Source organism: Crinia signifera, chromosome 3 (assembly GCF_055691185.1).
Source record: "Crinia signifera chromosome 3, ASM5569118v1, whole genome shotgun sequence".
NCBI classification, from domain to species: domain Eukaryota; kingdom Metazoa; phylum Chordata; class Amphibia; order Anura; family Myobatrachidae; genus Crinia; species Crinia signifera.
In genome coordinates, this window is record NC_139219.1 from 75,401,882 (window position 1) to 75,427,736 (window position 25,855).

At 39.4% G+C, this 25,855-nt stretch overlaps 1 long non-coding RNA gene across 1 annotated transcript in view; it reads right to left on the reverse strand.

Moving 5' to 3' along the window:
- Positions 1–220: 220 nt before the first annotated feature.
- LOC146063558 (uncharacterized) overlaps positions 221–25,855 on the reverse strand; it is a 97,691-nt gene continuing 72,056 nt past the window's right edge. Inside the window, exons 4-5 of the long non-coding RNA XR_014471614.1 lie at positions 21,290–21,367; positions 221–420 (exon numbers count right to left, since the gene is read on the reverse strand). This is a non-coding gene — a long non-coding RNA (uncharacterized LOC146063558). The remainder of the gene's footprint in view (positions 421–21,289; positions 21,368–25,855) is intronic.

Consider the following 25,855-nt stretch of genomic DNA (forward strand, 5'->3'; position numbering starts at 1 on the left):
TATGATGAATGTGTATTGGTAATAATAATTGTATTATATTGTTACCAATATTTACCTTTTTTCACTTTTTTATTCACACAACATGATCCAATGTTCCAGTTTGATTATATGTATAAGACACAAAAAGATAATTGCAACTGGTCATCTAAATTCAATAATGAGAAAAGGATTTGAATTTTATTTTACAAATTTACTTTTTGATGAAGAGATTGAGATATGATCACATACACAAATTCACATTAATTCCAGGAAATGGAAGAAAAAAATATGTTTTTATCACATTTATCACGTTTAAACATTTTTTTTCCGAAGTATGGGAAAAACATATTTGAAATTCTTCATATTTTTAACAATTTTGTGCCACTGTAACTTCTAGTCTTTTGGTGATCTGTAGATGACTCTGCCTAAGCATTTTACTGCCTGAAATCAGAAATGTAAATTAAATCACGTATTATTTTTAATTTATTGATGAGATTTGTAGACACTATATGTATTATAATTTATTCATATTTCATATAGTAAGAATTGTCAGTTAATGCACAGGTGGTAAACATATATTGTACGAACAAATCAGATTTTATTGCAATTTTTATTATAGCTTCTCAAGTTACAGAAAAGTCTAAATTCTGATATTTACACCTGTTTATATCATTAAGATAGGAAACTAAAACTTTTGTTTTACAATATAACTTTTAATAGACATACTGTACTGTAGTCTATATTTTGCAAACAAATTTTACCTTAAGAGAATGTGGATTTTAAATATGCCACATTATTGACTTTAAATTATCTATATCAGAAGGCTTAATTAATGTGCAAATACATTAATAAAAAACTAGTATAAATTATAGTAGTAAAAATTGGATGTAAGGGATAAAAAGTCTACAAAACCAATAATACATGAAGCATATAGAATCAATCATCATAATATATATATATATGTATATATATATATATATATATATATATATAGATCTATATACTGTATATATATATATATATATATATATATATATATATATATATATATATACATACAGAATAATACGCACAAGATCTTTAACAGTATAAGATGTTATTTAATTCTAGCTAGCAACATTTTCTGCTAAAAAAGGAATGTTCCCAAGCTCTGGTAACTTTAACAGAACTTTAGTAAACAAGTTTTGTGTGCTTGTGTTATAATAGTATATGTAATTATAACTCGCCATAGCTATGAATTATTGTAAGCTTTGAGATGTTATTTTAGAGGGTAAAAGTGCATATTATTTGCATTAACATTTACTTTAAAGCAAATGATAATTTACTATATAAAAAATCATAAGATTTATAAGAGTGTAAAAATATTTTGTAATACAGTGTATGACATTTTTGCTCAATCGTATGTTACTGTATCTATTCTACTATAAACTCAGTTTTTTTTGCTTCCCATGATACATATTCTACTGTGATTACTTATATTTATAACTGTTGAAGATTTTTTTTATTGTTTAGTACATCATTTTATACTACAAAGCTGAGAAAGGTATTTAAATATATGTACACACTACAAATTATATTTGACAAATGTGTCAAAAATTTTACAATTAAAAGATTATTCAAATAAATTAGATATGTATGGACAATGAATATAATTTAAAAAAAACATTCAAATTTTAAAGTTTACATTTTTATTTCATAACCCTGTTTAATATTTGTATTTCATGTCCATGTACTATTTTAGCTGATAGAAATAATGCATACATTTTATAAAATAACAAAGGGAACAGCAACCTGCTAAATGTTTAGTAATATAAGCCCACACACACAATATTTTTTTTCTGAAGAAAGAAATATCACTTTATATCAAATTGGCATCCAACAGTTTTTATATAATATTTTAATTAAATAGGTCAGCAAAAACGAAATAATGCAGTAAAAAATATAAATAAATTCACCGACCAAATTTGACCTTGAAACCTTAGGTATCCATCATGTATGTGGGTCATTTTTTTAATCCATTCAGAGATGTTATATTTTTATTTATTTACCTTGTTATAAAATTTGGATTTTCTTTTAGCATCAGTGTATTATAGTTAAAATAAATCTAATCTAGGCTGATTAAAAATTCTATGTAACAACATGTATTGAAGAAATGGAAATTTATTTTCTTGCTATATTTAATATTTAACCCATTTTAATATGTCGTGCATCTTTTTTTCTAGTTTGTTTCTATGAACTTTAGATCTACAGACAACATTGTGTTCTAGATACTTATCAATTTATTAGACGTACTTGTGCTATTTGAAGGATTTAAAAAAATCGTAATGGTTGCAGATATAGAATTGCTATAGATGACCACAAGGAATAGTTATTACAGTAGCTTAAATAAGTATTAATGTTCCTTAATAATACATTTATAGTAACTGCGTTGTAAAGGATAATCATAATTTTTGTTATGAATTTGCTAAAACTGTTCTACATATGCCCGAAAAATGTTTGTATGTATTATACAAAATATGTTTATGAATCATAGAATTATATACTGAATACAAACAATGCCTGAGTATCATAAAAAAGTATTTCTGTATTTGTGGTCAGGATAATGTAAAAGATAGTTTTAATGCCATCACTATGTGTCTCTCAAATTTACAGTGCCTTGTTGCATTAACAATGAGAGTTGACAATAAAAGAGTCAGATATTACATGGATGTTAGTAATAAACTAATAAGTTCATTGAATTTTACATTGAAAGTTGCCCACGGTGATGCCGTTGCTTTTCAGCACATAGACAGTTCCAGAAATAGCCTTTGACTGGCATTTCTAAAGAATTTAGCTAGCATTCTCCGCTAAGAACTTTCTCCAATGTTCTAGAACTTGAGTCGCTGCTGGCACACTACCAGCGCTTCTTCGTGATTTGTCACGTAGGAGGCGGCAATCTCTACCTAGATGACTTAATCAAATTTGACTGCCTCGCCTACAATGTTTTGCAAACATGCCCGCAAACAAAACTGGATATGCATGTTGGTTTTGATTTTACGAATTCATGTGAAAAATGCTCTGGTATGTCAAAGAGGATGGAGACACCTTCACGGACTGTTGACTACGCCTCTGCAAAACTTTACAACAGTCCAACAGACATGAAAAAAAGACAAGAAACCCCAATGCTGATATCTTAATAAGCATCACATCTGCGAGGTCATTGGGATATTTCAAACAAGTTTCCAACCTCATTAATTTGGCAGTTTTCACAGGCATGTCCTTATCTTTTGTAACTTTGCACTGAAACACTCTGAGAAAATTCCCTGAACCAATAACAGTCTCTGCCTTTGGGTCAGTCTGGAATAATGAGTCTGCAATGTATGTGTGCTTTGCTCCTCTATCCAGTATATGCTTGTGTTAACCTCTCATGATGTGAAACTTCTTTTATCCATCTAATTCTGTGATTTCTACAAAGCATATCTCATTATTTCTAATTAGGGTCTCCAAGCTGTTGGTTACTGTTATTCAGAACACTGTCATTCCCCAGACACAGAATAAATGTACTTTGTCTCAAAAACCAGAATTTTTCTTCTTCTTTCCTTCCTGTTTTGTAAAAAAATTAAGTATGCAATTGCTCAAACACTTTACTAGTCAATACTGCCCATTAAACTAAATTAAGGTGTGGATATTAAATAGTTTACAACCTTTCAACATCTATATGAAAAGTTTTTTTTTTAAGTCTGTTAGACTCAATCTTCAAATTATTTTTTGAAATATAAAACAGCTAAAAATTACATTAAGCAAAAGTTACACTTATTAGTTTTATAGTAAAGGTAATAATGTAAGCTTTGTGTAATTCTGTTTTGTTATTACTGTATTTTATGAGGTGTACATCATATTTTAGCACACTGAATGATATGATAAGTGTAAAATGACTTTATAATGAAGTTTTTATTGGGAAATCAATAGGTACAAGATTGTAAATATTGATTTAAACATCATTTGATAAAAAATAATGAATGTGATACTGTGTATAGATATTCATATTTTATGTTCTATGTGTGGAAAATAAACATCAAAAGTAATGGAATATGTCTCACAGTAGTGAATGCAATATGTAGGAAAGGGTTTCTCTTAAATCCTATAGGTTCCTGGTTAGCTGCACATGGTAACAGTTCCTTTTATGAAATAATGATTACAGTAATGTTTTGCCTTTCCTAAGTTGTTGATTGAGTTTAGATTTGGGTATTGAGCAATTACTTTATTTAATATTTTTTTTAAATGTAAATATGTATCTTTCAGGGGCAGAATATGCAGTTCACAATATTCAAAAAGGTTGCACATTACTGTTAATTTTCGGAATTAAAAAACATCCCTTGTAACTGTCTCAGCATGGCAACATCGCTCATTTCAAAAAGCTCCTCCCTTGCTCTAAAATAGCCCTGCGTGCCAATCAGATCTACCATGTGCCTCCAAGACGTTGTAGCCTACCAACATGCCCATACAGTCATATCTTCACACTCCTCAAACATCACCACATACCCCTTAGACTTCCTCATATTTCCATTAGACCTTCCCAAAATGCCTCCCCTACTTGGTCATCAGAACTCTTCCATATTCCTCATACATACCTTCGACACAGGTCTGTCAGATACCCCAACATATCACTCAGATTAGTTACATGTCCCTCAAACCTTCTGACTTAGCCATCAGGTCTATTCATATGCTCCTCAGACCTCTACACATTCCGCCTATGTGTCCAGAGAACCTTTGTGCATGCATCTGACTCTGACTGAGTCACATTAAACAGAAGTCAGCTCCCCAGTCTTATTATGTAATGTTTAGAACATATAATGTATGTCTAGTTATTATCAGGTAAAGAGTCTTCTTGCTGATTAAAAGAGGAGCAATTTCTGCACCAAGCCAGCTCACATTTGTGACCATGTGCAGATTTTGTTAAGGTAGATAAGTCTGTGGGACTCAGCGAAAGGTGAGGACAGTCAATGATGAAATCAATAAACACTACTGTTTTTGTAGGATACTGGAAATAGGGATTGCAGTAAAGGGACTTTAATGTTGAATGTATATTTAAACAGCATTCAGGCTCCGTTCTCTAAGTCTGTAAAGTTTTAATTCTCTGGGTTTTAAAATTTGAAATTGAAATTTAATTTAAAGACATTTGCCTATATTACTATTTTATGGGCTTTGTTTGTACATCATTTGTACACAGGTGTATTGAAGTGGAAATTAATTTTAAATCTGTAGCTCTTTTCTCTGGATGATTTTCATTGGTACAGACAAGAAAATTGCAACTGTTATGAATCAAAAAGGAAACAGGCTACCATAGGCTAATTGAGACTTTGGGGTAAATAAAAAGTAAAATCTGATTGGTTGCTATCAACATCCCATCTTAAATAGAACTCCCATCTTAGTAAATTACCCCTGTGAGAGCAGCTCAAAAGATAAGATAAAAAAGTTTAAAAAGTTAAAAGTTATCTACCATTGTCGGCATCAGCCTATTTAGGGGTTCCAGCCCCACATTGGAGGACTGCACACCTAATTGTGGTGAGATATTGTAATGGAGGTTGAGCATAGCGCTGTACACCTGAGTGAAGACATATTAGCAGTGACTCTATTGCTACAGTACCTTGCACTTTTGAACTATTCCACTAATAGTGCTGTGTTCACTAGGATTTTCTTTAAAGGAAACATAATTGTGGTTGTTTTTATTACTGTATTTTATCTTTTTACTTATGAGTTAATAAATTAAGTAACACTTATTTATATTAATTTCTTCTTTCGTATCTTCTAATACATTATAAATAACTAGCTTTTTTCAGTGTGACTTAATTTATTGCGTTAAAGTAAAATCATTTGTAGAATAATTTATAACCTATTGACAAATTTATATTTGCACATTTTTTTTCAGGTATCGGCATTTGGATGACACTAACAATCTCTCATGGCAATTTTACATTATTTATACTAGAGATGTGCAGACTCGGATTCCAGAGATTCGAGCCCCCACGGACGTCATCATTCCGAGCCCGGTTCCGAGCAGCGCTCGGAAATTCCCGCCTGACTCGGGTCCGTCCGCGTGAGCAGAACGTCATCGCCCGGCGCCGGATTTCGCAAGGCTTTTAATAGCAGCTGCCGCTCCCGCCATCTTCACTCCAGTCTAGTAGTGGGTTGGGGGAGGGTGTGTTGGTGTTGCTGCTGGGGCTTAAACTTGAGCTTGAGCTTGACCTTGAACGCAATATGTTTTATTCGCTGGGGCTGTCTCTCAGTGCTGCTGTGTACTCTGTTCTCCTCTCTGCTTAGGGTGGGATCACCCTAGCAAGGAGGACAGTCTAACTGTGTACTTGTAGTACTACTGTCTCCTCTGTGCGGTCTACCTCTGGTGTGCTGTGCTGTAATTATTTTATTCGCTGGGGCTGTCTCCCTCAGTGCTGCTGTGTACTCTGTTCTCCTCTCTGCTTAGGGTGGGATCTCCCTAGCAAGGAGGACAGTCCAACTGTGTACTTGTAGTACTACAGCCTCTGTGCTGGGGCCTACCTCTGGTGCTGTGCTGTAATATATATATTATATATTATATTAATAATTAATTATATATATATATATATATAGTCCACTGGTGCTGCCTGCACTGAATCTGCCAGTATTATTTACTCAGTCCACTGTTGCCACTGGCAGTGCTACTGCCTAAGTGTACCTACCTAGTACATACTAGGCTGCTATATATAATTTAATTAAAAATAATACCTGTGCTTCGTGTGACTTTAAAAAATAATTCCATGCTGCTGGTGCACTGACGTGTGCCACTGAGTGCCACTGCCAAGCAGTACCTAATAATAAAATTAATTATTATAAATTCTGCTGGTGCACTGCATAAGAGTGTGCTACTGGTGATGTGTAACTGCCTTTTGTGGTGACCACTGGCAGTGCTACTGCCTACCTACCTAGTAGTTTAGTTTCTCTACCTACTAGGCTGCTATATTATTATTAATACTTAATTAATTTAATTATGTATAGTCCACTGGTGTAGCCTGCACTGAATTTGGTGAATAGAGGTTGCCAGTATTATTTACTCACTCCACTGTTGCCACTGGCAGTGTTACTGCCTAAGTGTACCTACCTAGTGGTACCACTACATACTAGGCCGCTATATATAATTTAATTAAAAAATAATACTTGTGCTGCGTGTGACTGTAAAAAATAATTCCATCCTGCTGGTGCACTGACATGTGCCACTGAGTGCCACTAGTACCTAATAATAAAAGTAATTATTATAAATTCTGCTGTTGCACATATACTAGTATTGCGGACTTATCTACCTGTCTTGTGCCTAGTACTGCCTTATCTACCTGTCTGGTGCCTAGTATTGTCGTATCTACCTGTCTGGTGCCTAGTACTCCCGTATCTACCACTGCAGTGCCACTCTTACATGAGCCACATGTTTGTGCTGCACACTTGAGTGGCTTAGCATAGTTATCCAGCTACCTCGGTGCAACCTTTTTCCCTAAAAACAATATTGTGAGGTGTTCAGAATAGACTGGAAATGAGTGCATATGCATACGCTATGTAGGAGCAAAAAAAAAAAAAATTTGTGATTTTAGAAGTTTTTATGCTTTTTTAACAAAAAACAGAACCCAAAACCCCAAAAAACAAACACAAAACATTTAGGAGGTGTTTTGGCAAAACCCATTAGAACCCAAAACCTCAAGGTAATCAGAACCCAAAACCCAAAAAGTGGCCGGTGTACATCCCTAATTTATACAAAGCAGGTTCTAAAAGCATTGGGTCCTCTGGATATAGAGTTTTGAGTGGCTGCATGGGTGACTGAGTGGGTAAAAGAGGTCCTTATAATTATGTTTTCATAATGTGTGAATATTTGGGGGCAAGTTAAGCAACTAACAATTAATATGCATCTTTACAGTACCACCAGCTTGGCTGCTTAAGTATTTGCTTTTATTGTATGTTGCAATATATTCTTCAAAGCAAATCATGTACTGTACATAGAATATGCTTTAGCACAATATGTTTTTATATTTTAATTTGAGAGCAATTAATTTAACAGCCTGAAGGACCAAGTATTGCTCTAGCAGGGCTATGATATGCCCTTTGCTGAGCCCTCGATTTGATGTAATAAAATCATGTGTTCCCGGTTGGGGACAAGGAAGATCAGGAATATCCCAGCTCCGGGAGTGCATCTGGAGCATCCTAAGGACATTGTGTAGGTTACAGGGTGCCATTGACAGTAAAGGAACTGCTCACCAGGCCCTGCACCCTATTTAATGGCACTGCTTGTAGACCCCTAGTTATGATCCTGGGACTAAAATACATCAGAGCCCCATCAGTGTGCTATATTGGGGTAAGGGCCCAGACTAGTCACTGAGGGCTTCAGTTCTTGGACAATCCCTGCACCTTCATGGGAGCTCAGTCCCACATTTTGGCCACAACCTCAGTACAAGGCTCCCTACGAACTTTTAGAAGTTCAGACATACTGTAACCATCTCATGGATGTCTTAACAGAAGCTGATACAGATGCACCCATGAAAAAAAATCACTGGAGTCTGCAATATGAAAAATATACATAGCAACTTGGTCGATTGTAAAGCCCACAAAAAATAAACAAGAGCAAAGATCACAGGCAATTGCCAACCCAGCATTATTAGGCATCTAATTGCATAGAAAAATGAAATGGGATAAATGCATAACTTGGGGAAGATTTAAGAAAAGGTATTTGTAAACATGAAACATCTCCAGGATATATTAACAACATTGTATTCAGTGTTTTAACTAAATATCAATTACATATTCCAGGGGAAGAGTGAGTATAGTATCAAGAACAGAAATACTTCTATAGAAAAAAGTATATCGGGCGCAATTAGTGATGGTCTCTTTAAGGCCACAGCTATATATAATTATGCTGCTCCCACATGAAAATAAATTCAATGGAACAAAATAAATAGGGATATAGAGAGCGCACTGTGTTGATTCAACACTTTATTTAATATAAAAATTATATATGATAAAAAACAATTTAATAGGTACAAAAAACATAAACAACCATACACAGATATACAATTAAAAACAGTTTTACACTAAGATATCCAGCATTATTGATGGGATGGCAGTGTAATAATATAAAGTCCCATGTGAGTAATTGTAGCTCTTTGTTAATGTCTAAATTTAGACTTCAATGTCCAAGCTCATTTGGATACAATAGCCTTTTGAACAATGTAATTGATTTCAAACGGATATAATTACCAGTCCCGCTGAGCTCCGTGAATTGAGGAGATGGAATGGGGGAGACTAGAAGGATCCACCGATTCCTGCTGACAACCGGCGGGGCTAAGTTGTGGTGATAGCCACCGTCGGGAGCAGGTTTCCAAGGTCAGAGTGGCTTGCGGGAGGATTCCTCTGACATCCGCTTCTACCGGCGGGGCTCAGATGTTGTGTAAGCCACCGTCGGGAGCAGATAGTCCGTCTCCCTCTACCTGAATTCTCCAGATGTCGATTGAAGGAGAAAGGGGAGCTCACACACCGGCCTGATGTTATATCGCTGTAGAGTTCGCCGCAGGTCACTCGCAGCGGGCGGCCGGGTAGCGGTGGTCACTGGAAAGCCGTAGGAATTTGTAGAATAGGCTGGAGCTGGATTTGAGGTGGTATTAACAGAGCTTTGTTGGATGTATGACTAGCTTGACGCGTTTCTCCGTCCTTCAAGCACGACGGTTTCCTCAGAAGCTCAGGTGTCATACTGATCTCACGGTTTAAAAAGGCAGGTTAACCAATCACCTTTCCAAATTAATTACAATGCACCTGTTTCCAATTGGCATGTTCAGTTCAAGGTGTGTTAGAACGGCATATGGTTTGAGTAGGCAAATTTCATAACATCAATGCTGTGGATATCAATATATAATATAGCGCTTTTTGCTAATAATTACATAAAAAGATATATATAAAATAGATTGTATAAACAAAATCAAATCAAATCAATGAACGTTGTTATAAATACATGTAACTAGTGCTTATGCACTCATATACCCTTATAAGGCACGAATGGCTCAGTGACAAGAGAACGGGCCAACATTCAGACAAGTAGCAACCCCATAGGTTCAAGACCCGGCAATGACAGTTTCCATATTTTAATCTAATTCTTATCAGAATTAATAGAGGAATGACAGTAAACAGATAAATTTCTTGGATATAGCCATTACCATCAAAAACAACTGCATTACAACTGCAACATATAGGAAGGAGGTGGATAATAGCAAATACCTAAATTACCAAAGCTGTCACTACAAACCATGGGTCAATAATATCCCAAAAAAACAATTTTGTAGGATAAAAAGGAATTGTTCTGAAGATTATATATACAAACAGCAGATGGAGGAAATGAGAGAGACCTTTTCTGATCAAGGATATCCAGATTGGTTATTAGATCAAGCCATACTGGAAAGTGAAAAAATAGAGAGAGCTTCTCTCTTAGATTCAAAAACCAAAAATAAACAACTAACACTAGATAATCCATTATTTATCTCTAAATTTAACACATACTCTGATCAATTAAGAGAAATTATAAATAAAAATTATAGGATACTTAAATGTGATAATATACTGGCCCCTTATTTAGAAGAAGCTCCAAAAATAATATTTAAAAAGAATAGAACACTAAAAGATATCTTATCACCCAGTCACTTTAAACGTGAAAATAATGATAATGCAAGAGCAGAAAAAATAAAGGGGTGTTTCAAATGTAAAAAGAGTAAATGTATGACATGTCAATATATTAAAGAACCTAATAATTGTTTCATCTCATCATGCTCAGGAACATCATTCAATATAAAAAGTCATATCAGTTGCCAAACCTCATATGTAATATACCTAATTACATGTGTGTGTGGGTCCCAATATGTGGGCCGCACCATTCGCACATTGAATAGAAGATTTTTGGAGCACCGAAGAAATATCTTGAAAGGGGTGCTCAATCATTCATTATCAAAACATGTTAAACAGAAACATAATGGAGACCTGCGAGTCTTGAATTTGCAGGGGATTGAACATATAGAATATACATTGAGAGGCGGCGACCGATATGACAGATTATGTGCTCGAGAAGCATTTTGGATATTTTCCCTTGGTACCCTCTTTCCTGCTGGTCTAAATGACAATATTGAATTAAATAATGTATAAAAATTCTGAGGTGATGAGGATATGTTCTCATTCCTATTTTTCATTTCCATTTTTTTTATTGCTCATTTTTTGGGAGCTTCTTCTCCCCCCCTTTTTTTCCCCCCCTTTCTCTCATTTTCTGCCGACCATATACCACCTTTTACCTACTTTAGATATGAAAGAAATCCTTCTAAATATGAATCTAGCTGTTTGGATAATAGTCACCATACAGTCCATACAGCTGGATTCATTTAATAACAATAAATATACATAAGGAATATGTTAGGTTAATGTGTGTACATAGGAGCCTGATATACACAAATGTATTCTAGTGTTCTGTTTATTTGTTTTCCATTTATATTGTATAATGCACTTTAGAATTGCATGTTGAGTCGCTAAAAAAATATGGACACATATCCTCTATACTTGGTTTAGTTTATTTAATTATTGTCATAAATATTAGCAAAGGTTGTAGTATATATATAAATAAATAAATGTATAAATATAGAGAATATAGAGTGGATATATGTGTAGATAAGGAGTTGAACCTGTGAAGCGAGCGCGTCTCTGTGTGATAGCCCACGCTCTTACCTTTGAACCATTTGCTTTTTATGATGTTAAAAACATCTGTCGTCCTCTTCTGATTCCTCTATTAATTCTGATAAGAATTAGATTAAAATATGGAAACTGTCATTGCCGGGTCTTGAACCTATGGGGTTGCTACCAGTGTTCCCTCTAAGCTGTGCGCACGTGCGCGCGCACACAACTCGACGAGCGTGCGCACAGACATTACAACAGAGCGCACAAAGCAGCAGAGATCCTTTTTTGCAGTTGTGGACTCAATTAATGTGTGTTTCACCCGTTAACTACATTGTGTGCTGTGTTTTGAATGTTTAAATGTTTAATATCATTTTGAAGTAAAGTTAACACAAATGCTGAACGTCATTTTCCAGTTATATATAAGTGACGCACAAAATTTAAAATTTCCTTCCAAAGTTGCACAGCCAAAATCTTTTGCCGCACACAGCCTTCGTAAAATTATAGGGAACATTGGTTGCTACTTGTCTGAATGTTGGCCCGTTCTCTTGTCACTGAGCCATTCGTGCCTTATAAGGGTATATGAGTGCATAAGCACTAGTTACATGTATTTATAACAACGTTCAATGATGCTATTGATTTGATTTGATTTTGTTTATACAATCTATTTTATATATATCTTTTTATGTAATTATTAGCAAAAAGCGCTATATTATATATTGATATCCACAGCATTGATGTTATAAAATTTGCCTACTCAAACCATATGCCGTTCTAACACACCTTGAACTGAACATGCCAATTGGAAACAGGTGCATTGTAATTAATTTGGAAAGGTGATTGGTTAACCTGCCTTTTTAAACCGTGAGATCAGTATGACACCTGAGCTTCTGAGGAAACCGTCGTGCTTGAAGGACGGAGAAACGCGTCAAGCTAGTCATACATCCAGCAAAGCTCTGTTAATACCACCTCAAATCCAGCTCCAGCCTATTCTACAAATTCCTACGGCTTTCCAGTGACCACCGCTACCCGGCCGCCCGCTGCGAGTGACCTGCGGCGAACTCTACAGCGATATAACATCAGGCCGGTGTGTGAGCTCCCCTTTCTCCTTCAATCGACATCTGGAGAATTCAGGTAGAGGGAGACGGACTATCTGCTCCCGACGGTGGCTTACACAACATCTGAGCCCCGCCGGTAGAAGCGGATGTCAGAGGAATCCTCCCGCAAGCCACTCTGACCTTGGAAACCTGCTCCCGACGGTGGCTATCACCACAACTTAGCCCCGCCGGTTGTCAGCAGGAATCGGTGGATCCTTCTAGTCTCCCCCATTCCATCTCCTCAATTTACGGAGCTCAGCGGGACTGGTAATTATATCCGTTTGAAATCAATTACATTGTTCAAAAGGCTATTGTATCCAAATGAGCTTGGACATTGAAGTCTAAATTTAGACATTAACAAAGAGCTACAATTACTCACATGGGACTTTATATTATTACACTGCCATCCCATCAATAATGCTGGATATCTTAGTGTAAAACTGTTTTTAATTGTATATCTGTGTATGGTTGTTTATGTTTTTTGTACCTATTAAATTGTTTTTTATCATATATAATTTTTATATTAAATAAAGTGTTGAGTATAGTATCACACTGTTTAGCTTTATCAGTAACTTCTGACTATATTGGGGCTTCTTTAACTTAGTTACATTCCATGAAAAACTTCCAGAGCCAGCCCTCCCTGCTGCGCTGGTGAAGGAGATTCAGCAAAGTTTCCTGGGAACCCTGTTCTACTAGCCCACCATGCTGCTCCATCTCTGGCTGAAGGAATATGGGTCCAGACAGGTGTGTGTTTCTGCTGATTTACTGCCTCAAGGTGCTGTATCTTTAAGAGGGTGTGTTATAGGGGTCCGACAGTCGGGATCCCGACTGGCCGGACCCAGACAGCATGGTGAGCACAACTAAGCCCCTTGCGGGCACGGTGGCTTGCTACGCGAGCCACATATTCTATTCTGCCTCTATGGGGGTCGTGGACCCCCACGAGGGAAAATAGTGGGTGGCCGTCGGGAACCTCTATGATTAGTACTATTATGTTGGGCCATAGTAGTAACAACTTCATGCACAGGTAGGAGGTGTTTTGCATCAATTGATCAATGGTATTAGAGGGGTCTCACAAAATTTAGATGCCACTGAGGAGGATCAACAAGCTTTAATCCAGCACTAACAAAGTGGGAAATGCCTCATTATTGAGCACCTGAGCACCTCTCACTTTTACCTCAAATTCAGTGCGCTGCAATAAGTGGATTACAAGAAGAAAACCTTGCTCCTCCCATTCTTGCAAATATTGAACTCTGTGCCTGAGCCAGCCCAGTGTCTGATGCCAGGGGGCCCTTCCAGCGAAGTTTTAAAATGAACTTTATTTATACAGGTTGAGTATCCCTTATCTGAAATGCTCGGGACCACAAGCATTTTGGATAAGGGATTTTTCCGGATTTTGGAATATTTATTTTTAAACATACTTACCTGTCCCGATGGTCCCTCGGCGTCCACTTTTTCCTCCGGCGTTCACGGCAGGCCTCCAGCACTGTCTCCGGCATCTCCAGCGGTCCCAGGAGTGCATTACGCGAGTTCCCAGGTGCGCCGGTGATGTCACTGGCGCGCGCGCATGCACGCGCAATGCACTCCTGGGACCGCTGGAGAGGATGCTGAAGGCCTGCCGTGGATGCTGGGGGACTTGGTAAGTATAAAAAAAGGGTTAGGGGGTTAAAAAATTTAAAATAAAAAAATTCAAATTATTCCGAAAAACCACAGTTTTTGGAATAATTCGGATACGGGATGCCCGGATACGGGATACCCAACCTGTAGTATAAAAACAGAAGTCTGTCATTTTGCTCATTTACTGTTTTGGTTGGGAAAGAGAGGTAAACACATGTTTGGGGGTGCTTATGGAATTTAATATGGGATTTATTCTTCCAATTGATAAAATAATATAATGGAAACTTTAGGAATATAAAAATATATCCATGAGGTAAAGAATAAAAAATAGTAAATACAAATAAAATAAAATAAATAAAAACAAAATAAAAATAAAAAATGAAATAAAAAATAAAATAAAAAATTAAAAATAAAATAAGCTCAAGAATGATAAGATTAATGAAAGGATAACTTTCAAAATGGGTATCACTCAATATCATACTAATGTATGTTGAAGGTTATTGATAAAAATTACAATTAATTCTATATCTATATTTGAATATCCATTTGGTTTCTTGTTTCTTCAATTAGTGGACCAGGTCTCCTCTCTAATCTTTTTTCACTTTTTGTATAGCAATGTATTTTAGACCACTTGGATTTTTTTCATGTTTCTCTGAAAAGAGGTTTGACACACTGTGTGTTTTTAAACTTCTTTTTATATTGTATAAATGTTCGGCAAGTTTGATTTTCGCCTTTCTCTTTGTTTGTCCAATATAATGGATGCCACAAGGTCATTCCAGTAAATATATTACCCCTTCAGTTTCACTTATTTATTTTTTTAAAGCAAATGTAGCAGTGACCTGGGCTTGTAGGCTTCTTGTCCACTTAATTGATTTACGCCGAATGCAACACTGCCGCCACCCACGCCACCATCCATGTTTGTAGACCAGATCCTGCTGCTGAGGACACGGAGGAGCCTCCTAATGCCGTCTCCCCAGCAACCCACACGACTTCCATCATCATTACAGGATGGGCTGCCACGCACCCCCGAGCGGGCCAACGTATACCCCAAGGGTTATACGTACCACTGGTTGGGAACTGCTGCTGTAGACCATCACCACTTTTGAATCTCAATGGGGTCTGTTTGTCAAATAATTAAAAATGCAGCAGATCTTGCCAATATATGCTGTGCTCTCTCCACTTCTGACTGCAGAACCAGCATCTAACTGCTAGGCACCAAGATTGGGGTTCCCCTGCCATTTCTGTTCTTCTGTAATGCTGTGGCTGTGTGGGCAACATATTGTCTGGTCCAGCAGCTGCATTAGTACATTATTTGCTGTCTACTCTCTGATCAGCAAATAGGACTATGCATCTAAAGAATGCAAGATCAGTATAGAAGCAACTGAGCAATGCCAGAATGAACTAGTAATCAGTCTCCTAACTATACTGGATCTCTGCTACTGAGTGACATTTACCTATGTTTATTTATTTACCCGGAGGAAACCCACGCAAGTACGGGGAGAATATACAAACTCTGCACAGTTAGAGCCATGGTGGGAATCTAACCCATGACCTCAGCGCTGTGAGGCGGTAATACTAACCATTACACCAGCCCTACTGCCCATATATATATCACTTTAACACTTCTCTGCAGCCAGCACACTGGATTTGTCAGAGGATACATACTGTATCTACATTTATATACTATACACATTGAATAATTGTCAGTTAGTGGATCTATAGGCATCAAAATAAAAGAAAAAGCTTATAAATATAAAAAAGCCATCACAATACAAAATGCAAATAGAAGTGGTGCAGGTGCGTGTGGTCATTAGGTTACATGTATTCTTGGTAATATAGGATTTTACACACTGGCCCTTATTCTAGTTCATTCGCAGTGGTCGTGATTCGCATGGGGACCGATGTCTGCGGAAGTGTATACACTGGGTGCATGCTAACTTGGCCAAAAGTCTGTTCGCCGGGTGCACGCACAAAGCCATGTGAGTGGGGGGTGGAGAGGGGCGTGTGGTGCCGGGTTGGCCCATTAGCATATGTGAATGCCCAGCATTACACGTGCGTGGGCGGACCAATGACATAACTGGATGTCAGCTGCCCGCCCCCAATTCCCTGCAATTCTACATGCATATGTAAGGGTGGTCTGGACCACCCTTATATATACACCTTCACCATCATTTGATGGATGACAATCACAGGATCAGTACACAGAATGATTGAGTTATTTGTAATGTTATAAAGGTAGTGAGAATTGAACATATTCTACACATCCTGCCCAAAACACAGTTACCCTTCATCAGGAGGGATACAGTCACTAGTTCTACAAGCATTAGGTTGACAAAAATTAGGTCGACACCACTAGGTCGACATGCATGAAGGTCAACATGACTGAAGGTCAACATGCAGAAAGGTTGACATGGTGAAGGTCAACAGTCAAGACTCAGAGGTCGACATGGGGGTTTTCACTTTTTTTTTTTAACTGACATTCATACCCTACCATCCGCTAAGGCGTGGTGGGAGAATAAAATAGTGTGTGTCAAGTGTAGCAAGGCACCATGCCCAAAGCATGGCAAGCGGAGCGAGCCATGCGAGGGGACGCGGTGCTACATTTCAGTGTTCATGTCGACTGTCGACATTCGGGACAAAAATGGGAAAAACCCTATGTTGACCTTTTGACTGTAGACCTTCCCATGTCAACCTAATGATTGTATCGACCTAATGACTCTGTCGACCTAATCCATCTCGACCTTTCTGCATGTCGACCTTCAGTCATGTCGACCTAGTGGCGTTGACCTAATGCTTGTTGACCTAGTTCATGTCTATCTAATGATCCATATCCCTCTATCATAGATGTCAAGCAGAACATTAAAATGAAGGCAAAATCTACCGCGTTGATATTTCCTTTTGTACAGTATTTCTGATCAAATGAGATAAAAATCTGTTCAACCACTTAACAGTTTACTTTTACACTTTCAGTTTTAAATTTATCTCGGTACTTGTTTCCTAGCACGGCCACAATCACGGGCATTGTGTACCTTTAAGTTAAGGTACACGATGCCCGCGATGGACCCGATTTCCTTTGAAATCAGGTCCATTTTGCCGGCAAAGGGAAAATCGTGGGCATCGCGTCGGTCGCGACCGTTAACATTGGCCCCGACGCGACTGACGCGATGCCTGCGATTTTGCCATAGGCTTCAATGTTAAAATATTTTTTAACATTGAAATCGGGAGCATCGCGTCGGTCTTGTGCCATTATAATGGCACAAGATGAGATGGACTTGATTAAGTCCATCTCACATAGTAAAAAATGTGAAATGGGCCAATATGACCCATTTCACATTATATATGTCCCCGTCGTCACCCCACAATTGACGTGAACCCGAAGCGTGGCGAGCGCAGCGAGCCCGCGAGGGGCGGCGGTGCGCGTCCTCCGACCTTTTCATTCACCTACTATCCACGTCGGCGTGGAGTTGAGAACATAAAGTATGGCGAGCGCAGAGAGCCACCGAGCCCGAAGCGTGGCGAGGGGACGCGTATACCTGTGAAGTTATACGCGTCCGCTCGCCACGCTTCGGGCTCGGTGGCTCGCGCACTTTATATTCTCAACTCCACGCTGACGTGGATAGTAGGGGAATGAAAAGGTCGGAGGACGCGCACCGCCGCCCCTCGCGGGTTCGCTGCGCTCGCCACGCTTCGGGTTGGCGTCAATCGCGGGGTGGGGTTTACGGTGTAAAATTGGGGGTCTAGGGAATATTGTACATTGAATCCAATGTAAAATCGGGTCCCAGGGACCCTATTCACATTTGATTCAATTAAAAAAATCGGGTCGGTCTTGTCGGTCGCATAGCATGCGACCGACGCGATTTTTCCGACACGACCACCACGATGGAAATCGGGGTGGCCGTGCTAGGAAACAAGTACCTTTATCTCTATACAATATGGTGTGCTATAAAAAGTGACATTTATTTCTGGCTTGCTAATTTAATAACTTCATATCCAAGTAAAATGTATAATATGATGTGTTTATAAACATAAAGGAAAAAAAAAAGTTTTGTGTGAGTTAATGATTAAGGCACAGACACATTATTACATGTACTATTTTTTGTGAGCTATGATGTCATATCCTTGAAAAAATAAGACTTTGCAGATTATAATAAGATCCCAGAAAGTACATCCTTTTCTCATTGTAATTGCATATGACTTATGTCTTTATGTTCTAACCACTTCGTGTACCATCAATCAAGATCAAGATGTAACAAGCTGTTATCAAGATGGGATGACATCACTGTGTCCTAAGGCTTTACTCTGAGTCATAGCTGACTAGGCAAATGGTGATAATCAAACTTTCCATATAGCACGGATTCTAGCTCTGAAATGCTTTATGTGCTGATTTATTAGAAAACATAAACTTTATTGAATGTAAAAAGAGTAACATCGGCATACATAAACAAAATCCCATCTAAAGGAGATCAAATATTCATAAGGGATGACACCATGTCTATACCTTATGAGTCATTTAAATAAATCCCATATACTACTTTTAATGATTCTTGCAAGTCCCTAACAGAATCCAGATCCATTACTTATTAAAATTAGGTTATGGATGTGGGGTGGACATTTACATTCGGTTTAGTGAAAAAATCTGTCGTTTCAGCAGTACACTAACGTCATCAGTCAACATTATCAATCAAGGTTATAACTGAGTGTCTTTCTAATAAAACAATAATGTTTCCAATGTAGAATTTGAAAACAGGGGGCACTCCCCAAACATGATAGAATAGTACCTCTATTTGCATCTTGTGACCAGTTAGGGGGAAATTTACTAAAGGAAATTTGTAAAAAAATAGGTGTATTTGTATCCAGAAATACACTTATTGTTGACATGTGCTATCCCGAAAATACGGCAATTCGTATTTGTATTAATGTGCTATCAATACGAATACGAATTGCCGTATTTTTCGGGATAGTAAGGGGGAAATTTACTAATATGAATTCGTAAAAAATAGGTGTATTCGTAGGCAGAAATACACCTATTTTTTACACATTTGTATTTTCAGGATTTACTATCCCAAAAATACAGCAATTCGTATTCCTAAAGATGGGACATTCGTATTTGTATTTACAAATACGAATGTCTACACCATCGATAGGATACGACAGGAATCACCATTCAAAAGAATGGTGGTTCCTGATTTACTAAGCAGCCGTACTGATAATACGGCTGCTAATTGGTGTAAAACAGGCAAGAAAATACGACAGGAAAATACACCTTGATTGTCCTGTGGTATTTGCTTTAAGCCTGCACGGATCAGTCAGATCCGTGCAGGCTTCAGTGTAAAAAAAATAGAAAAATAAATATTTTTTAAAAACCAGCGTGGGGTCCCCCCCACAGCTGTAACCAGCACCAGGCTGAAAGAGCCGGGCCGGTAATTAAAAATCAGGGAACCCGACAAATAGGGGTTCCCCGATTTTTAACAACCAGCCCCAGGCTCCAGGTCCGGGGCTGGTTCCCAAAATACGGGGGACAAAATGACTAGGGGTCCCCCGTATTTTAAGAACCAGCCCCAGGCACAACCAACCAGCAGGGTAATGTCACAGCCGGGGAACACTTATTATATAAGGCCCCTCGGCCAAACCATTAACCCCCTGACCAGTCAGCCTAGCCAGGGGCCCTGGGGGAGTTAGGACCCCCCCAATAAAGGGGTACCCCCCCTCCAGGACTTACCTGACCAGGCTGAAGCCTGGTGCTGTCCCCGGTGACCCTGGGTTGTGGTCACCGGGCTGATTTCAGTGTAAAAGAATAGAAGAAAAACTATTGTTTAAAACTGTGGAACTATGAGTCCCAGCAAGCCTCCCCCGCAAGCTGGGACTTGGAGAACCACAAGTCCCAGCCTGCGGGGCATTAAAGGGCCCGCTGGCACTTGTAGTTCCACAGTAATAAAAATAGTAAAAAAAAAAAACACACTGACACAATGAAAATAAAACTTTAATACATACATTACACACATACTGATACTTACCTATCTTGATCCCTTAGGTAGCCCTCTGTCCTGGTGTCTGGTGTCCTGTGTCGTCCTCCATGTCCATGTCGGCGGTCCGTGTCGTCCTCCAGGTCCATGACGGTGTCCGGGTCCGAAGTAATCCATGGTGGAGCTGTGGAAGGAAATCCTACTCACCTGGTCCTGTGCTGAAGATGTCTTCTCTTGGTCCGCGGTAGTCCAGGTAATCTTCATGCTGCCGGCGCTCCCCGCACTCTCCGCATTGCACTGAGAGATGCTGAGATATATCATACTCGGCGCCTCTTCTCAGAATGATTCTATTGGCCGCCTAGAGGCCAATCAGGAGCCAAGAAAGTCGGCCCCTGATTGGCCGCTAGGCGGTCAATAGAATCATTTGCTTGAGGGCAAAAGCAGTCCCAGCAAGCCTCCCCCGCAAGCTGGGACTTGGAGAACCACAAGTCCCAGCCTGCGGGGCATTAAAGGGCCCGCTGGCACTTGTAGTTCCACAGTAATAAAAATAGTAAAAACAGGTCCACTGCTTTTGCCCTCAAGCAAGATAGCGAGACCCTACTCCGGTGACAGCCAGACTGCCATGCCTCTGTTTGAATCCATGCTGCTGCTCACAGCTGCACAACGCCACCACCGCCTGCCCGACCAGGACCCCAGCAGACACACGCCAGCCGCTGGATGGGTGAGTACTGTACCCGCCATGCGATGCCGCTGCGGCGTGTGACAGTGATATTTCCATCTCCTCCATGGCCCTGCATAGTTATTCCAACAGAAAAGCCCACCCCACAACCCAATTTCAATATATAATGCAAGTGGCATTATTGTCAATGTTGAACTCCAGCTTCCTCAGGTCCAGGCAGCTTCATGGTCATCCTCCACCTATGGGTTGCCTCTCCCAATACTCACACATGCTCTGTCTGTTGGATGGCATTTGTCTCCTCCTCAGAATCTTTTCCTGCACAGCATTCACTTATAGTTGGAGCCCTGCAGGAAGAATAGAAAGTTCAGGCATAAAATATAAATAAAATATAAAATATAGGCTGCACCTGACCAACATCGTGCCAGATAAATGCCGGATAATTGTTGGCATAGACCACAATCTAACTAAAAATAAAGAGAAAAACATTCTAATGTGAAAAACCAAACAGCTTTCCTCGATATCCCATTATCCTGAGTGCTGGATTTACATCTCTTATTTTAATCATGTTGTAAATATTGTTTTGAAGATTGAGGCTAAAATAAAGCTATTTTTCAAAGAATAAACAGAGCAGTTGAACACTTCATCGAAATGATGATAGCTACTGCGCCACGCCGCCACCTACTGGTAAATGCAACCTAAATGTCACAAATGCCAGGTCGCAACTGGGATTTGGACACGGGTCCGTCCTGGGAGCGACCCAGCATTTGCGATGATTAGCCTCCACAGCAATCCGGCATTGAGCAGCTGGGTCTAAGATGCCAGAAAGTGGGAGGTGCGGCAGCGTGACATCGGAGGGGGGGGGGGGGGGATTGTAGGGCAGGGGAGAAGGCCGCACTTGGCACTCCTCCCTATAGTGGGTTATTCTGATTCACTTGGAAAGGCACAATTTCTCTCTAATGGACAAAACCATTTGCACTGCAGGTGGGGCTGATGTAGTATGTGCAGCCATATATATAATATATATAATATGTGAACCCATTTACACTGACCACAAAATTAACCCTCCTTTTAACCTGGGTCGGAATGTCGGGTTGCTGGACCCAGGTTTTTTCAAATGGCCCTTTCACAGTGACCCGAGTTATTTGTGCGGTGTGATAGGGGTACTAGATTATTAATTTCTGGCCTCCGACACTGATTTTTTAGAATTAAAGGTTGTAAAATGTATGTGATCTGAAATTTGGTCAGTTTGTACCCCTTCATATTCATTAGTTTAATATAGATTAAATAAGGCTCTTTTTTCTACACGTAAACTCTTTATTATCGGCTGTCTGCTATTTAATTATTGTCTGTATAAATTATTAACTGTTTTAGTCATGAAGAAAATGTAAGGAATTCCTTAGTGATGCTTGAATCAGATACATATTGTTTTTCAAATTGGTTTTAAAATTTTAAACTTTAGAGTCTATTTGGCCATAGCCAAGCTAATTCCCACATGTGTAACTGACTTGGAAATGTTCAAGCCAATTTGAATATATTTTGGTAAAGCCATTAAAATAAATGAGGGTCCTGAAATGGCTAACTACAGGCATGACCTTTGGTTCTCCATTAGCCCTGCTTGTGATACCAGCAGCTGCAAATAATGCCTGTCATTTTTATAGTAACAAAATACCAACCATAACCTATACACAGAAGACCTGCAACCTCCACTATTGTACCACACAGCAAATAATATAGTGTATGTGTGGATGTATGTTTAGCAGGCCCTGGTTAAACAATAGGCTTATTAGGCTGTAGCCTGGAACCCTGGGTCTTAGGGGGCGCAGCAACAGCACAATAGATTGTGCTGGGATGGGAGAGCTTCCAGGTGCCACTGAAGTTGGGGCCAAGCAAGGGAACTGTGTGAGCAGTGGTGCCCGCTGGGATTGCCAGTGTCAACGAGGCAGGGACGACAGGAAGAGGAAATCCTGTTAGAGTTGTGACTAGCTCCTCCTCCGAGACCGTGGTTGATGATACTTCCGCCATTGTCAGCACTGCTAGGATGGTAAGTGGCTATATGAATGGAGCTGAGGCCCGAGCCTGTTACAAATTTTTAGCTGAATATGACTGAACAAATTGGAGGTGGGGAAGGGGGGGGGGGGGTAGGCCATTTCTGTATTAGCCTGGGGTAGCTGGAACCCATAATCATGCCCTGATATTTAGGTACAGATGGGGTTAATGTATGGGCAACATAGATGCATACTGAGAAAAGGTCTGTAAATAAGCCAATTACTGTAATCACCGCAGATTTATTTATCTCAGACATTTAATTCAGCATAGTGAATAACTGATTTCCAGGAAATATAGGAGGAGGATGAGTTTTAGACTAGGTATAGAAGCCTGTGGACATTTTTGGCATTTCCTCCATTTTTCAGCACTTTTTCCCTCTCTGCTGACAGTGATTCAATATTGTGAGGATGTTCATTTGTACAGGAATAAAAAAGGAGATGGTCTGCAATAATGGTTTCTTATTTTGCTATTTCAAAGACTGTAATATATACACTATATTTGGGGAGTCTTTCCGGTGTGGTTTGAGTTGCTATGGCTGCTGCTTCCTTGTATTGTAATGCAAACACCCACCAACAGGCTGCACAATCATCTCACCGCAGAGGCCAGGAAATCTCCGCCATGGCCTCTTCCCACCCCCATAACTGCAGCAACACGACTCCACTTTTCCAAATGTAGCCAGTCACTGCCCACTGAACAGTATCAGACTGTTTATCATTGCTAGTTTGATATGATATACCGCAAGACTTGTTTGTACAAATCCGTACTTGGCAACAATGACCCCATGGTATTTACTGTATTTGAATAAGGAGGCGATTCTGGATCACTCATTCCATGTTTTGGGGACTGCGCATGCATGATTATGCACATGTGCAGCCCCACTCTGAGAATGCCTTCACCGAGTATTACATTTGCGCATGCATGGGTATGGGAGGGGGCGTGCAGGGGGTGGCATCAGCGGAATTCCCAGTATTATATGGGCATCCCCATGAAAACGCTGGCCATTCCCCTTGGAACGTGAGCTGGACAATGACTCCCAAGGCAGCGGCTGACGTCACATGACTTCAGAGCCCGCCCTCTCTTTAACAGACTCCGACAGAAATAAAAGTCAGTTTAGAAGGGGAGAAAAATCATTCAATGGTCGGCGATCATCAAATGATTTTTCTCCCCTTCCACCACATGCGAGGGGATATGTTTACATACATCCCCTCGCATGGTACCGAAGAGATTTGACAGCGTCGGTGGCGGGCGGACATTCGGCCGACGGACGGCGTTCCAGGGCTCACTTAGCAGAGAACGACCTCTGCTTAGTGAGTCTTGCTGATTCAGGCCCTAACTATATATTGGTTGTGACCAAATGTTCTCTCTGCAACTATATACTTCAGATGCTGCATTTTTAATATAAAAAATAATAACTAAAACAAAGATAAAAAAAAAAAAACATTTATTATTTTTTTTAAAGTTATAAACATTGCATGGTTATGTCCAGTACTTCAGAAGAGCTATATGCAGTTATTCCAATCAGGGCAGCCGAGAGGAATGCTGGGCCCTGGTAAAATTTGGGGCGTGGCCTAAGTGTGGCAGGTGTGGCCACCTCCCGCACTTAGGCCATGCCCCCAAAATGTTTAGAGGGGGCTGAAAGAAAACTCTAAAAACTCTAAACACATCATCAGCAGCCACAGGCGTGCACAGCACATTTTGTTAGGGGTGCACCGTCAAAGGGGTGTGCCTGGCACCACCTATTGGGCATGTCTAACACCGCCCATTGGGTGTGTCTAACACTGCCAATCAGGCGTGTCTACCACATATATTGGCACTCACTAAAATATAAAAAAATCTCTCTTACTCTGTGTAACAGTACATGCAAATAACGTAAACATTTTATATGGATGATGCAGGTATGTTGTGATATGACAATGTCTAGTGCAATTAACAATGCAAAACACACAATTAATTTATGGGTGCTTCTTTTAATGGAGTAAAGTTCTAAAAAGCAAAAGTCTTTAGTAAAAGGTATTGCTAGTGGCATTGGGTGGGCACAGCATTTGGGGGTGCAGACAGCAGGCTCAGCATGAGCTTTCATGCTGTCAGTGAGAAGCTTGTCAGCGCAGCAAATGCTGTAGAAGTGTGTCCTGCTGCTGCGGCCGAAAGGGACGGAGGGGGAAGGGAGGTGTCGGACCAGGGCCCCTGCCGGGCCACTCCAGCAAGCCTGGGCCGGGGTAATTAGTACCCCCCCTCCCCCCTCTTGGCTGTCCTGATTCCAATGACGTCTATCACTTGTTTACTTCCCAGGCATTGTACTAGTTTAGAACCCATCATTACTTTCATCCTTAATAGAAAGGTTGGAATAATATTAGGATATAAAGATGGCTTGATCTTCAGCTTTAATTGCTATTAGTTTCATCATGAATGACTTGAAGTCAAAGCATCAGCCGGCAGTTATACAGCCACAGTTTTATTTAATCACATCAAAGACTTAAAATAAACATTTTGTTTGTGGGAAAACCATTCCTTATGAAATGTTTGCCGGCTCCAACACGTCGGAAACCTTTACAAAGGTCACTGAAATAATTTATGCATTATATTAAAAGAAAAAAATTGCCCAGCCCAGAACCTTATATTTATTGTTTTTTGCTTACTGGCAATGAACAAAAGAAAATCAAAATGTATCATTTTAACAATCAGATTTTACTGGAGCTTTGTAACCTTTGCCAAATATTAAGTTGTTAATCAATGTTTTGTTTTCCATTAATCAGTAGATTTTATATCCGTCCAACTCTCAGGGTTTG